The sequence below is a fragment of the Zalophus californianus genome, chromosome 2 (assembly GCF_009762305.2).
Source record: "Zalophus californianus isolate mZalCal1 chromosome 2, mZalCal1.pri.v2, whole genome shotgun sequence".
NCBI lineage: Eukaryota > Metazoa > Chordata > Mammalia > Carnivora > Otariidae > Zalophus > Zalophus californianus.
Window position 1 is genome coordinate 24,900,772 of NC_045596.1, and position 14,191 is coordinate 24,914,962.

Sequence of the window (14,191 nt, forward strand, 5' to 3'; positions counted from 1 at the left end):
CTTTCAAGTATAACATTCTGAAGATCTTGTCCTGACAGAGCTTGAAAACTAGTCTTCCCACATTTAATGAACCTTGATTCTCAGTTGCATTTTTTTTGTTGTTGTTACCTGGCACAGATTTTAACATAAATGCAGCATTTAAATTTTCTTTGACTCTGAAAACACATATAATATATAAGTACCCTTGAGATAAATGTAATTATAGTATACCATATTCTAAATTTGATCTCCAATCCCCTTTATGAACTTTTAGGATTCCCTTATTACCTCTAGTATTTTTCTTTCAATTGACAGCACTCATTACATGTTATAAGTAAAGGAATACTACAGTAATGGCAATCCTGGTGTCATGCATTATTCCACATGGGTAAGATATTTCCATTTAACCTTCATTAATTAGTTAATCAACTAATTAATAAAAGACACCAGCAGTAAGTATTTGAGCTTTCATAGCATTTTTATAAAGGATATTTTAAAGCTTGCCCATTCTCTAACCCCCAAATCAAACTAAAATAAATAACAAACTATTCTATCCCTGCTGAAAGCAAGCTTTATATCTTTTAGATTGATCAATGATGCAGCAGACAACATCAAATATTGAACTAAGTTCACCTGTTATTCTTGGATATATACCATTGGAATTTATATCAATATTTAGCACATAGTGCTTGGAATCACATATCAGTGATTTGACCAGAAATGTCCCAGTAGTTTTTGAACACTCACAGCAACTTCACCCCTTCCAGTCCCCAAAGACCTAATCTTAGAAAGCTTTCAAAACAAGAAAGTGGAACAAAATCTCTTTTGAAGTTGTGTTATCTAATCCACTCAATATTTTATAAGTTATATGCAAAGTCATATATTTTTAAATAATATTTTAAATGGCTAAAACAAAACCAAAGCAAAAAAGAAAAATAAACTCTACCTAATCCCTATAACTGCCTTCAAAATCTTGAGATAACTTGTAGGCATTATACATTTTTTACAAAAATCAATTAAACATTTAATTGAAAGACTTTAAGGAAATATCTTAAAATCTGCCCCTTGACCACAGTATAAATTCTAAAGCCAATTAAATGTCATGCAGGGCCCTATGCAAATTGATTCTTAATAAACATATAAATTTCATTCTTCTTACCATTTACCTCTTTGCTCTCCTTTACCTTTGGGCCTTTCCACAATTTTTCTCTTGAATCTGAACCACCATTGCCTCCAGGTTTTATAGCTCAATCTTTAACTTTCACTGAAAGCATTAACTCCAGGAAGCATTCTATCCCAAACCCATTTGCATCCCCAGATCTCCACTCACATATATTCAAGTTTGTATTAGGGTTTTCTCTTATGGGGTTCACCACACATGGGACTTCCTTCATCACAGTCCCAATCACATTACATTCCAGAATTTCCTATTTAAACTATCATCCTGGAGAGCAGGCACCATGTCCATCATATTTACATTGTATCTCAAGTTCTTAGCCCAGTAGTTAGCATATAGTAGATACTCAATATTATTTATTTGCCGTGGATGAATAATTGGAGAATTAGTGTAAGAATTAATGAAAATACACAACATCAAAATAAAAGGGAATGCATTTATTTAAATGAGTGTTAAAACAAAAGGCTTTGCTAAAATAAAGAGGAAAACATAATTTAAAAAAAACCACTATACATTTGTCATGAAAGTTTAAATTAAAACTATCTTTCACCTGTTTGAGAAAATACTATAGCAAAATAAATTTATTTTTGAAATAAATTAAAGGTATATGCATTTGACCATTCTAAAATTATAACTTTTCCATTTATTCTGCTGTGAATCTCTTCTTATGCAGGGTAATGTGTGTTTTAGTTGCTCTGCACATCATCATTATGGCTTATTATTCTACATTTATAAAATAACCCTTACATCTTTAACTGGGGTTTCCAAGTCTTCAAGTTAAAAGCAAAAAAAAAAAAAAAATTTACATTTTTTTTAAAAGCTGTTCAAGACAGAGTTGACCCTTAAGAATGTCATGAGTTCTCTTCCATTTCCTGGTGCCTCTAAAAGGTCTTTTGATTTAAAAACAGCAATTTTTCCACCAATTTTACGATTTTAACAGGAACTTTATTTTAAGTGTTAACATGAGAATTTTTCTGAAAAACTTTAGAAAGTAGAGCTCCATTTAAACACGATGTATGTTTACCCATCATATTTATGTATGTATTCATTATTCATCATTATAATATTACATGAAACCTCAAAAATGTAAAAATGAAATTATCGTAATAATATTAAGAGTTCTTTATTGCTAAGGATTTTAAATGTGAGGTTTATTTTAATACCCACCAACACTGGATTGCTTTATAGTTACAGTAATCATGTGCTTAGGGCACCAGCAGTAACTGAATAACCCCCTCCCAATAGAGAATGAGGAAATTATTTGATATTTAATATTTTTATAGTAACATTTAATTATTTATCATAGCAAAATAACACTTGTGTCAGACATTTTTCCAATTAATTTATGGTTTAGAAATATTTTCATTTTGAATTGCGTATGAGGAAATTCAATAAACAGGTCAGTACTTGGGGCTTTTAAAATTCTTAATTTACCCCTATTTGTTACAACAGTCCTACACGATAATATCATAATCTCTAATGTACGGATAAAGAAATGGAGGTTTAAAGATAGGCAGTAATTAGTTTCAAATAATATGGCGTATAAAATTCAGGATCAAGATTGGAATTCAGGTAGTTCAACTTGAAAATTGACCTGTTAAGACCATAGTAGCTGCTTTCCTCAAAGCGGAGAATGTCTCCATCCCTGTTCTTATTATTTTCTCAAATACATAGGAAATGACCCAGCATTGAAGAAACCAGACATGATGGATTCTGTGGCCAACACTTTAAAAATCAGGGATAGAACAGAGCTATTTCACCTATGTATGTAAAAACCTACAAGACATCATTAATTTCATCTTCCTCCAAGCATAGCCAAATTAAAATTATTAAGTGTTTCCTGATAGCTCTCAATTGTTAAACATAGTGCTGAGAAACTGAATATGTAAATGGACAACGGATTGTTGTCTGACCCACAACCTACAGCCACCTGCCCAGGGAACCAACTCCTTATCTCCAATAAGCTACCAGAAAGGCAGATTTCTATTTCTAGTGACAAACCAGTAAGCTAAACAATAATTTAACAATCAGCTCCAAATGGCCAAGACTTGATTAATAATTGAAAGGTCTCCTAATTTTTGTCCCTGCTTTTAACTTAGGATCAACCATAAAGAGACAAATATTCACCTCTGCAGAGTCACACAGTATGCTCCACATCTAGTTGCCCACATACAGCTTCCCCATGCCAACAGCCTCCAATCAGGGCATATCAAAGTCTTCCCTTTTTTCCACTATAAAGCGTTCCCAATCCTTTGCTTTCCTTCCAGTCTGTCAAAACTCAGGTGACTGTGGCTGACTTCCTTACTACAGTAAGCTCAAAATAAAAAGCTTTTGCTTTTCTCATTTGTTTCCTCCTCATATATTTCCACAATGTTCATTGGTTTGAGGATACAAAACAATGGAAAGATAGGTCCCTGGCTTTGAAATGCTTATAGGCTACTTGAGAAGAAAAGATATGTATGTGAAAATGATTTAGAGAAAAACAGGAATCCACATTCAGGTAAAATAATTGACCATCCACTTTTTATTGTAGCTTCCAGTTTCTATTTAAAAATTGCAGTTAGTTAACATACAGTACAATATTAGTTTCAGGTGTAGAATTTAGTAATTTGACACTTACATACAACATCCAGGGCTCATTACAAACAATGCCCTCCTTAATAGCCATCACCTATTAAACCCAACCTCTGCCCACATCCCCTCCAGCAACCCTCAGTTTGTTCTCTATAGTTGAGAGTCTGTTTCTTGGTTTGCCTCTCTCTTTTTTCCTCTATTGTCAGGAACAAGACAGGGATGTAAACTCTCACCACTGTTATTTAACATAGTAAGGGAAGTCCTAGCCTCAACAATCAAACAAAAAAAAAAAATAAGACATTCAAATCAGCAAGGAAGAAGTCACACTTTCACCATTTGCAGATAACATGATACTCTATGTAGAAAACCTGAAAGACTCCAGCAAAAAATTGCTAGAACTGATACACGAATTCAATAAAGTGACAGGATACAAAATTAACACACAGAAATCTGTGGCATTTCTATACACCAGTAATGAAGCAGCAGAAAAGAAAATCAAGGAATTGATCCCATTTGCAATTGTACCAAAAGCCATAAGATACCTAGGAATAAACCTAACTAATCAAAGAGTGAAAATATCTGTACTCTGAAAACTATAAAACACTTATGAAAGAAATTGAGGATGATACCAATAAATGGAAAAATATTCCATACTCATGGATTGGAAGAATAAATATGTTAAAATGTCTATACTACCCAAAGCAATCTACACATTTAATGCAATCCCTATCAAAATACCAGCATTTCTCACAGAGCTAGAAAAAGTCTAAAATTTATATGGAACCCCAAAAGACCCGAAATAGCAAAGCAATCTTGAAAAACAAAAGCAAAGCTGGAGGCATCACAACTCCAGACTTCAAGTTGTATTACAAAGCTGTAGTGATAAAGACAGTATGATAGTGGCACAGAAACAGACAGATCAATGGAACAGAATAGAAAACTCAGAAATACACTGTATACTTTAAAAGAATTAGGAGGTTTTATAATGTTTAATCAAGTTTAGGCATTACATGGGCCTGGAATTAAATGTCAGTAATATGCTATATGATCTCTATAACTTTTGGATATTTGTTCAGATTCTAAACTTCAGATTTCCCTTTTCTCAAATGAAAATATAAATACATCAAAGATAACATTTGTAATTGTTTAATATATGTTAAGCAATTCATTAAAGTTCTTTTTCTTTGTTATTTATACAATTGAAAGGAAATATATTGAGGCAATGTGGACATTTTTTTATGGATAAAATATGACTGGGATCATTTCATGGACTAGTGAAAAGGAAAAATGGGTACTCCAGGTGGAGAACATTATAAAAGAGCTATTAATGAACATGTTTTATTGCTAAAATAAGGAAACCAACTCCTTGGCTATAGAAAATGATGCATAAATAAATTTAAACAGTTTAAATAATCAACATACTGAGGCTCTTTGACACAGACTAAGCAACTGACCCAAAAGACAACCAAGAATAATTATTGTTCTTCAGCATGGAAATTATCAAAAAACATTTTAGAAAAATAACATTATTAGTGAATATTTTCCAAAAGGGTAATATTAGATCCATTTAAGAAGCTATTAAAATAACACAGAAGCAATAACTGTAAATATTAGTAGTGCTTCTCAAATAATTCCAAGTTTTCAAGCCTGAAAATCTTAGATTGAAAAGGAAGGGGTAGATAATCATACAGGCTCTATATTATGTGATGATGGCATTTCATAGAGGTGGTTTGAACTCACCTTGAGTTATTTGAACTCCTCTTGTTTCCATAACTTTCTGCATTCTCCCTAGCATCCCTGTAACTATTTTTTTTTTTTGGTCCAAATTTTAGCTATTTTTAAAATATTCAAATGCCATGTGAAATTGTTCATGATCATTCAAGTTAATGATGGTGTGGTATCTATTATTCCTACCCACCAGTATTTACAGTTTTACTTCTTTCAGGCACATAGTAGGCATATAATAGGATTACACTTTCACTAGTCCCTTAAGTTGGGTGGGACCATACACTTTGGTCAATAAAATATGTGTCAAGACAGGTGGAATTCTTTAAAAGACAATAATGCATACCCCTTAATTTTCACTTGCCACAGATTTAAGCTTCAAAGGGCTGTGTCCCTAAAGAAGAGTACAGTGTGTTTAGGAAATGAATAAATAATTAATAACCTTCTGAAAGAGAAATTCAAAGCCCCAATGGGTTCACTGGTAAACTCCACCAAACTTTTAAGGAAGAAATTAAGACAATTCTGTGTATAAATAAATCCATCCCCCCTTCCTACAGTTGGGCAACGTAAAACTTGCCTGGCCATACGTAATAACCCTCTTATCCTTTGTGTTCTGAAAATATACAGCATAGTTCTATACATATATGTTTAACAAACATTTCTTTCATAAGTGACTAAGATGTCCCACCAGAAGTTGAGAACATGGAACTGGAGCTTGATAGGTGATGACTACCAAAAGAATTCTATTCTGATGTCACAAGTATTAGCTCTTCAATTACTGTGCATTGAATTTTCTGGTAATGCCTTATCCATATCCTATAATTACTGACTACTTATCAAATGTATCAATAAAAGTAGTTTTTAATTTTTACATTAGGTAAATGACTTGTTCAATTTTCAATCATTATCCTTAGGAAATAGAACCCATAGTTCTGTTTTCATTATTTATCTTTAGTAATGTTTGTCATTTGATTGTGTTCATGCATTTATCAAGCACTTACTGAAGACAAAATATGTGTGGTTCATAGTACCAAGTGTGAGGAGAGACCACAAAGAATAAGATATACGAGAGTTAGGCGGCCTCTGGGTGGCTCTGTCAGTTAAGCATTCGATTCTTGATTTCAGCTTGGCTCATGATCTCAGGGTTGTGGGACTGAGCCGCACATCAGTCTTCGTGCTGGGTGCGGAGCCTGCTTGAGATTCCCCCTCTCCCTCTCCCTCTGTCCCTCCCTTTGCTCAGGCTCTCTCCTTCAAAAAAAAAGAAAAAAAAAGATATCAGGCAGTTTTAAGGTATTGCTGGGGTTAAAAGAATATGGGATAAGGATAAAATGAGTTTATATGAAAACAATATTGTCTGGGAAAATATAAAGAAGGTGTATGGGAATGAAATGAAGAAAAAAACTAATTTTCACAAGGGGAATTGAGAATAGAGTTTAAAAAGAAATGTTCAGATTTTCAAAAAGTACCTCTCAAAGATCTGTAAAAAGAATGAAGATTTGACTGTAATTCTAGGTACTAGAACTCAGTTACAATCCCAAATTTACATGGCATTACCAAGGAAAGATAAGCACATGTATTGTCCCTTTATAAAATTCTGATTGCAAGCAACTGATCATCTCCATATGCCTGCAATTATCCATAATAATTTCACATTTCATTTGATTAATTCTTCTGCTTCCCTACATACAAACACATAATGATATGGACCTCCCTTCCCTTGCATATTGTTCTAATTATTGTTTCATTTTACTTAGTAATGTAATGAAACCGGAACATTCAATCAAGGGATTATCGCTCATACTTTGAAGAGAACATTATTAATTATGTAGTATCAAGATTGCTGCTTCAGGGCCATGCAGAAGGTTGCCTAATTACCCAGTGATTTCAGGACAATTTACACTGTCAATCTGGGTAAATAAATAAATAAATAAGATAGAATAAGGCTGTGTTTCTACTCCTTCTTTCCTTTACAGTCTGTCTTCTTCATGGATATACTTGGCTTAAGAATGAAAATAAACTTATTTGGCAATTCTATAAATTTGGTGCCTTAGGGCTAAGTTTTTTTCCTATATTTTAAAAATTTCTTTTTGGGGCGCCTGGGTGGCTCAGTTGGTTAAGCAACTGCCTTCGGCTCAGGTCATGATCCTGGAGTCCCGGGGTCGAGTCCCACATCGGGCTCCCTGCTCAGCAGGGAGTCTGCTTCTCCCTCTGACCCTCTTCCCTCTCGTGCTCTCTATCTCTCACTCTCTCTCTCTCTCAAATAAATAAAATCTTAAAAAAAAAAAAATTCTTTTTTACCCCACACCCTACCCCACTCCACCCCCTCCATAAAAGGTAATCATTTTTACTGACCTCATTTCTAGAAAGACTAATCTGGAATGATGTATAATGTTTTATGTTAGAATTTTCCAAAACAAACTCAAAACTTGTTACTTAAAATCTATTTGCTAAAGCTAATGTTAAGAAGAAAAACAAGGGCATTAATAAATTCCAGATAAATAAATGTCAGGATGTAAAGCTACTAGAAATCTTCCTGATATGGGACATCAAGGGCCAGATTCAAAGATTGCGGCATGCTTCCAATTCTAATCTCTATCAATTACTCTGCAATAAACATCCAGAACTAAAATTCTCACACCTGATGCATTAGTTCTTATTCCTCAAAGAATAAAAATTCTTTCAAAATCAACTGAAGTAACCACTAATGTAACAAACGTGTAACTCAGAGTACAGGGTTAAATTAGATGACAATTCACATTAAAGAGGCCATCTGATGTAATGAGCACTGGGTATTATATAAGACTGATGAATCACTGACCTCTACCTCTGAAACTAATAATACATTCTATGTTAATTGAATTTAAATTAAAAAATAAAATAAAAAAACAAATCAGCCAACTAGTTCACACACACACACACACACACACACACACAAAACCAAAAAGGAATAAACATCAAAGTTCATTAACTGTATCTAATTAAAACAATAATCTAATAATGTTTCCTGATTTACTTCTTGAACTACCTGTATCACAAGTAACTGGGATGACTAAAGAAAGGTAAATTTCTAAAAGAAGGACCATGACATCAGAATTTTTTAACAAAACACCACATGTGACCCTAGAAAACTATTGAGCTTAAAAGTGGTTCTCAACTCTAGAGATAACAGAAGTTTTATCCAGGGCTCTACACCAGACCAGGTAAACAGGATCTCTAGAGATGAGGCTCAGATATTAGATTTTTTTTTAAACTCCCGCAGATGATTCCAACGTGTAGCCCGTTTGACAACCACTAGGAGAGATGAAAGAGAGATGAGAAGCATATTTTCCAACAAGCAGCATTTTGTCTACATCATCAGTGAGCTAAATTACAAAGACAGTTACAAAACATTCAGGGCCTAAGGCCTCATATTCTGTTTTACAGTGGGAGGGTAGCTTTTCATTTTTTCATTCACTTGCCATCGACATGTTGAGGACCTATATCATCATCATTCCACTAACAACAATGAAGTTTTTTCCCCTTCATTTCATGTATTTCCTGTCTTGTCCAATACATAATATCTGAGTTCCAACTTCTTTGGTCATAGAATACAAGGAAAAGTCTATCCTTCAATGATGATGAGGGAGACAAAAAGGCAGAGGCAGAGAGAAAGTGGGGAGAGGGAGAAAATGACAAGTTGGGGACAGGGGATGAACAATTTGCATCAGTTATGCAGTTGAAAGTACAAGGATGTGGGGCACCTGGGTGGCTCAGTCGGTTAAGCATCTGCCTTTGGCTCAGGTCATAATCCCCGGGTCCTGGGATGGAGTTCCCCATCTGGCTCCCTGCTCAGCAGGGAGTCGGCCTCTCACTTTACTCCTCCCCTCTGCTCATGATCTCGCTCTCTCTCTCTCTCAAATAAACAAATTATTTTTTTGATGTAGTGTTCCATGATTCATTATTTGCATATAACACCCAGCACTCCGTGCAGAACGTGCCCTCTTTAAGACCCATCACCAGGCTAACCCACCCTCCCACCCCCCTCCCCTTTAGAACCCTCAGGTTGTTTTTCAGAGTCCATCGTCTCTCATGGTTCATCTCCCCCTCCGATTTCCACCCCTTCATTCTTCCCCTCCTGCTATCTTCTTCTTCTTCTTTTTTTTTTTTATGACATACAATGTATTATTTATTTCAGAGGTACAGATCTGTGATTCAACAGTCTTGCACAATTCACAGAGCTCACCATAGCACATACCCTCCCCAAAAAGAAAGTACAAGGATGTAAGAGTATAAAACTGTGTCAGTCTTTTATATGAAGATTCTTCCATTAATAGAATAAAAATGATCACGTTAAAGAAGGAAATCATTTCTGATTACACAGTTGAAACAAAAGCAAGATACAGACATTTTTGTGGATGATTGGTAATCATTAGAAACAATTAATGCATTTTATAGCATAAAAGATATTTTCTTTTTCATGCTTTCTTCCTATTAGTATTTTTGTTAGAGTATGTTTGTTCTATGATCTTATAATAATAACAACAACAACAGTAACAGAAGGGGGAAAAAAGGAAAAAGCATATCTGCTGCATTATGAAGCTTATTTGGAAGAAAGATGATGAATATATTTTTTTACTAATATATTCAGCTTTCCCCATAAAGCAAGATTTTTTAACTTTTTCAAAACATGGGTTTCACTATTAACTGTCTTTGTATGTAAATTTATATTTATTCCTTTTTTTACAAAGTTCAATATTATTTCCACCCAAATATAATTTTTGTGAAAATAAGAATTTTTGAAGTTATTATCAACCAAAGTTACATAGAGAATTTGAGCTGATTACCCCACTCTCCTCTTCTTTCTTAGGAACATAAAATTTTATTCAAAGTAGCTACACGGCCAGCTAAATGACTGACTCTCCAGCTTTCCTCCCACTACACATGGTCAAGGAGATTTATGGGGAAGTTTTGGGTGATATCCCAGGGAAGGTTCCTTAAGACAAAGACATGTGGATATATCGTATGGCTTTTGTATGATCCCTTGTCTCACTGGTATCTCCTATATGGACAGGAAAGCTTGACCCTCACCAGGCATTTGTTCCATAAAGCAATATTAAGGATGAAGCTCTCTAGAATGAAGATATGTCAAAATTAAGTTTATGGAACAATGTATCAGTCCCAGACCACCTACTCAAACTTCATTAATAGAGACATATAACTTTTTTTTTAAATGTTGTTTAAGCTGTTATTTCCAGACTATCATTTAGTGATTCATACAGAATACAAATTTTTAAAAATAGGTAGGATGTAAGTATGCTGAATGCAAGATTTATTCTTAACCTCAAACAATGTAGACACTAAACTGTATACAGTAAGAGAGGAAGAAGAATGTAGTAAGGATAATGGGTTGAATACAGGTACATTCAATATAATGTTTTTTCTCTGAAACATGTATACCTCTGCACTTAACCATGAGCCCACTTCAAAATTTATTATGAAAAATCTCAAATATGCAGAGTTATAGAGAAAACATATGCACTGATCATCTAGATTTAACAGTTAATATATTTGAAGTATATGCTTCACAGGTCTTTTCTTCTGTAGAATGATCAATTACAAACTGACATTTCCCTCATAGTATTTCTTTATACACCTATGGGAATAAAAAACATTTCCTTACATAACTACAATGTCGTCATCACATCTAGCAATTTCAATAGTAATTCCATACATAAATTTCCTCAAATGTTCCCCAAATTTACTTTTGAGAGTGAGAAGCTCTCCTAATATTGATGAAGTATGAGCCGAGTGCCATAAGAGGAAAATGTTGGGGTATGAAAGAATGAACATATGGAGAAGAATCTAAACAATGGATGGAAGGGAACAGAGCAAAGAGAGTATCTAGGAAGTGGGATGAAATAGGAATAGAGGAGTATGTTTATATTTCGTCTGGAAAGTGAGCAAAGCACGGGGGGAGTTTTAGGAAATGTGGATGATATCTGTAGTAGTCTGTTGGATACAAGTCTTATAAGCCAAGAGAAAGATGAAAAAAGTACTTAGAAATAAGCTCTTCGATACAGGGAGATCAAAATAATCCACTAAAAGTATTTACACAAGCTAATTGCTTGGGTAACTTTCACTTGTCTCTATGTGTGATGTATAAATATTTTGATTTTTCAACTTTGTTTTGTATTTTTGCTATTTAGTCTAGGACCAGAAGTATGTTAAAGGTAATTTGCCACAAATAAATGAGGTAGGATCAGCATAAGACAAACAGTAACACAAATACAGTGGTTAAGCGGGACTCACAGCCCTCCTTCCTTGGGTACCAGCAAAAAGAGCTGGAAAACGGGAGTGAATGACCGGTTTGAAATGCAGCTGCTGCTCAGATTCAACTGGTCATTCCACTGTGGAAATGGAGAATCGAAGCATATTTTTTGGTTTTTCAAGGGAAAGCAGAAACCTGGATTTTGTTCAATTTAAAAGCCAGGATCGACATTCATTTTTTGCATATTAAACAAAAGAAGCACCTCTGTGGGCAGGATCTGGCCCCTGTGCTGCAGCTGGTTACATTTTATCCAACAAAAGGTGAAGAAGGAAAGGCTTCTAACTCAGGTGTAAACTTGTAAGACCCTCTTCCAAAATGGCCGTGAGTCACCTCGATTTACCTAATGGTCCTTAGTTTCCTTTCTGCTTCACTTTGGTCCAGCCCCAGTTAGACAGTCATTGTCCTTAGTAACTGCTCCCTATTCCAAGATGAAAATGTAACTGATTCAATCATGTCTTAGACAAAGACCATTCTGCTGGTCAGCGTCCTTTAGGGAAAAGGAAATACAATCAATTCTTCAAGTTATACTTCTATTCCAGAAGAGAATGTGCCAATTTCACATAGCTAACCGATCAGGGAGTATCTCATTCCTAATCTCTGCTGGAAGAGTAAGAGCCAGTCTAATCATAATTATTACAGAATGGTACTGAAATTTGAAAATTTTCATTGTATCAGATTGAAGCTTTCACTGAGGATTAAATCGAATCCTGAGAGGAAATACATAATTTGCTTCAAATTTTCTATTTATCTTATACCTATTAATATTTATCTACTAGAAGTATAAAATTCCATATCATTTGTAAAATCAATGGATCATGAAAAAAACTTAAACATGTATGCCTTCTTTGCACTTTAGTAATATGTTTGCTATAAGGCCCATCATAATCTTTTCCATAATTACTTTTTTGCCTTTATGTTCATTTACCTTATCAACTAGACAGTGACCTCTTTGATAGAGTACAGGATTAAATTCTATTCTGCTTTATTCCATCTGCTGCAGAATACCATAACATCTCAGAGATTCAGCGAATGCTTCTTTAATTAAGGTACTTTAAAAAGTGAGATTGGATTTTTAAAGAAATTTTAAAAAACTGAATTAGACTTAAAAAATTGTATGTTATAAGTGAATATGAATATTTTAACATTATAGACATTTACAGAACAAATGCTATTCTAATGCAATAAACAATAGAGCTCATTTCTTACCTCCTTTCTAAAAGTATTTGAAAAAAACTTTCTTGTATTATAGGAATATTTCCATTTTGTTTTTTATTTTGGAAAGCAGAGTTTTCCAGCTGCCAAAAAGGCACTATGTATTTTTCTCACTACATATCACTACATAATCTAATAACATTTTTATCTGGAACTGTGTAATCCTTGAAGCTTAGAAAATACATAAGCTTTTGACTTGATCAGAATAAGTGACTGTGTTGTAAGGACTGATGGATGCAGCACTCACTGGAGGAAGCCCACATTCGTTCCCCTAACTTAAGTCATGGAAGACAAAATATATGCTCACTCAGTAGCATTTTACTTAGGCAAAATTACTTTGTATTCAAGAATATATAGCCTATCAGGGTGCCTGGGTGGCACAGTGGGTTAAGTATCTGACTCTTAGTTTGGGCTCAAGTCATGATCTCAGAGTTCTGGGATTGAGCCCCAAGTAGGGCTCCTCACTCAGTGTGGAGTCTGCTTGAGATTCTTTTCTCTCTCTGCCCTCCCCCACCCCCATGCTCTCTCTGTCTCTGTCTCTAAAATAAATAAATAAAATATTTTAAAAAAGAATATATAGCGTATCTGAACTGATGAATGAAAGTTAGACTGTGTATTTAGCATTACTATCACTTTTGCTCCCATGAGTGTATGATAGAAGAAATTGAGTTTCCTACTTTTCCTCTGTGGCTTCCTATTCTCAAGAGTGGCCAACAGAGGTTTCTTCTTCGTGGTTGATACACCCTACAGAACCAAAATTCAAAGATTGTCCTGATGTGTGGTAACTTTCCTTATCTTTCTAATACATGGCATGCATACATTGTTATTGTAAATACTGAGACTAAAATAATTAGCAGGATACATTTTCCCTAAGGCTTAGATCACAGTAGCAAAATGAGTAGCATATAAAAAGATAATTAGGCCAAAACTCAAATTTTTACTTGGCTTGTGTAGGTACACAGTGGCAGCAAATGCCTCCCAGGAATTAAAGTTAACGCTTTTCAACTGTTAAACCCATCTCCTCCTGTCTTGTTCATTCTCAATTATAGTTATCCCAGATTAGTTAGCCTTAAAAGAGCCATGTGAAAATCCATGATGTCTAAGCATTCTTTATTCGGTGAAATCATTCTGTCCCCTTGTTTTATATTGCTAAATGGATTGTTTATCAAAAGATTATCCTCAGTTAACTGTCCCATTAGGATCCATTCATTTGTTCA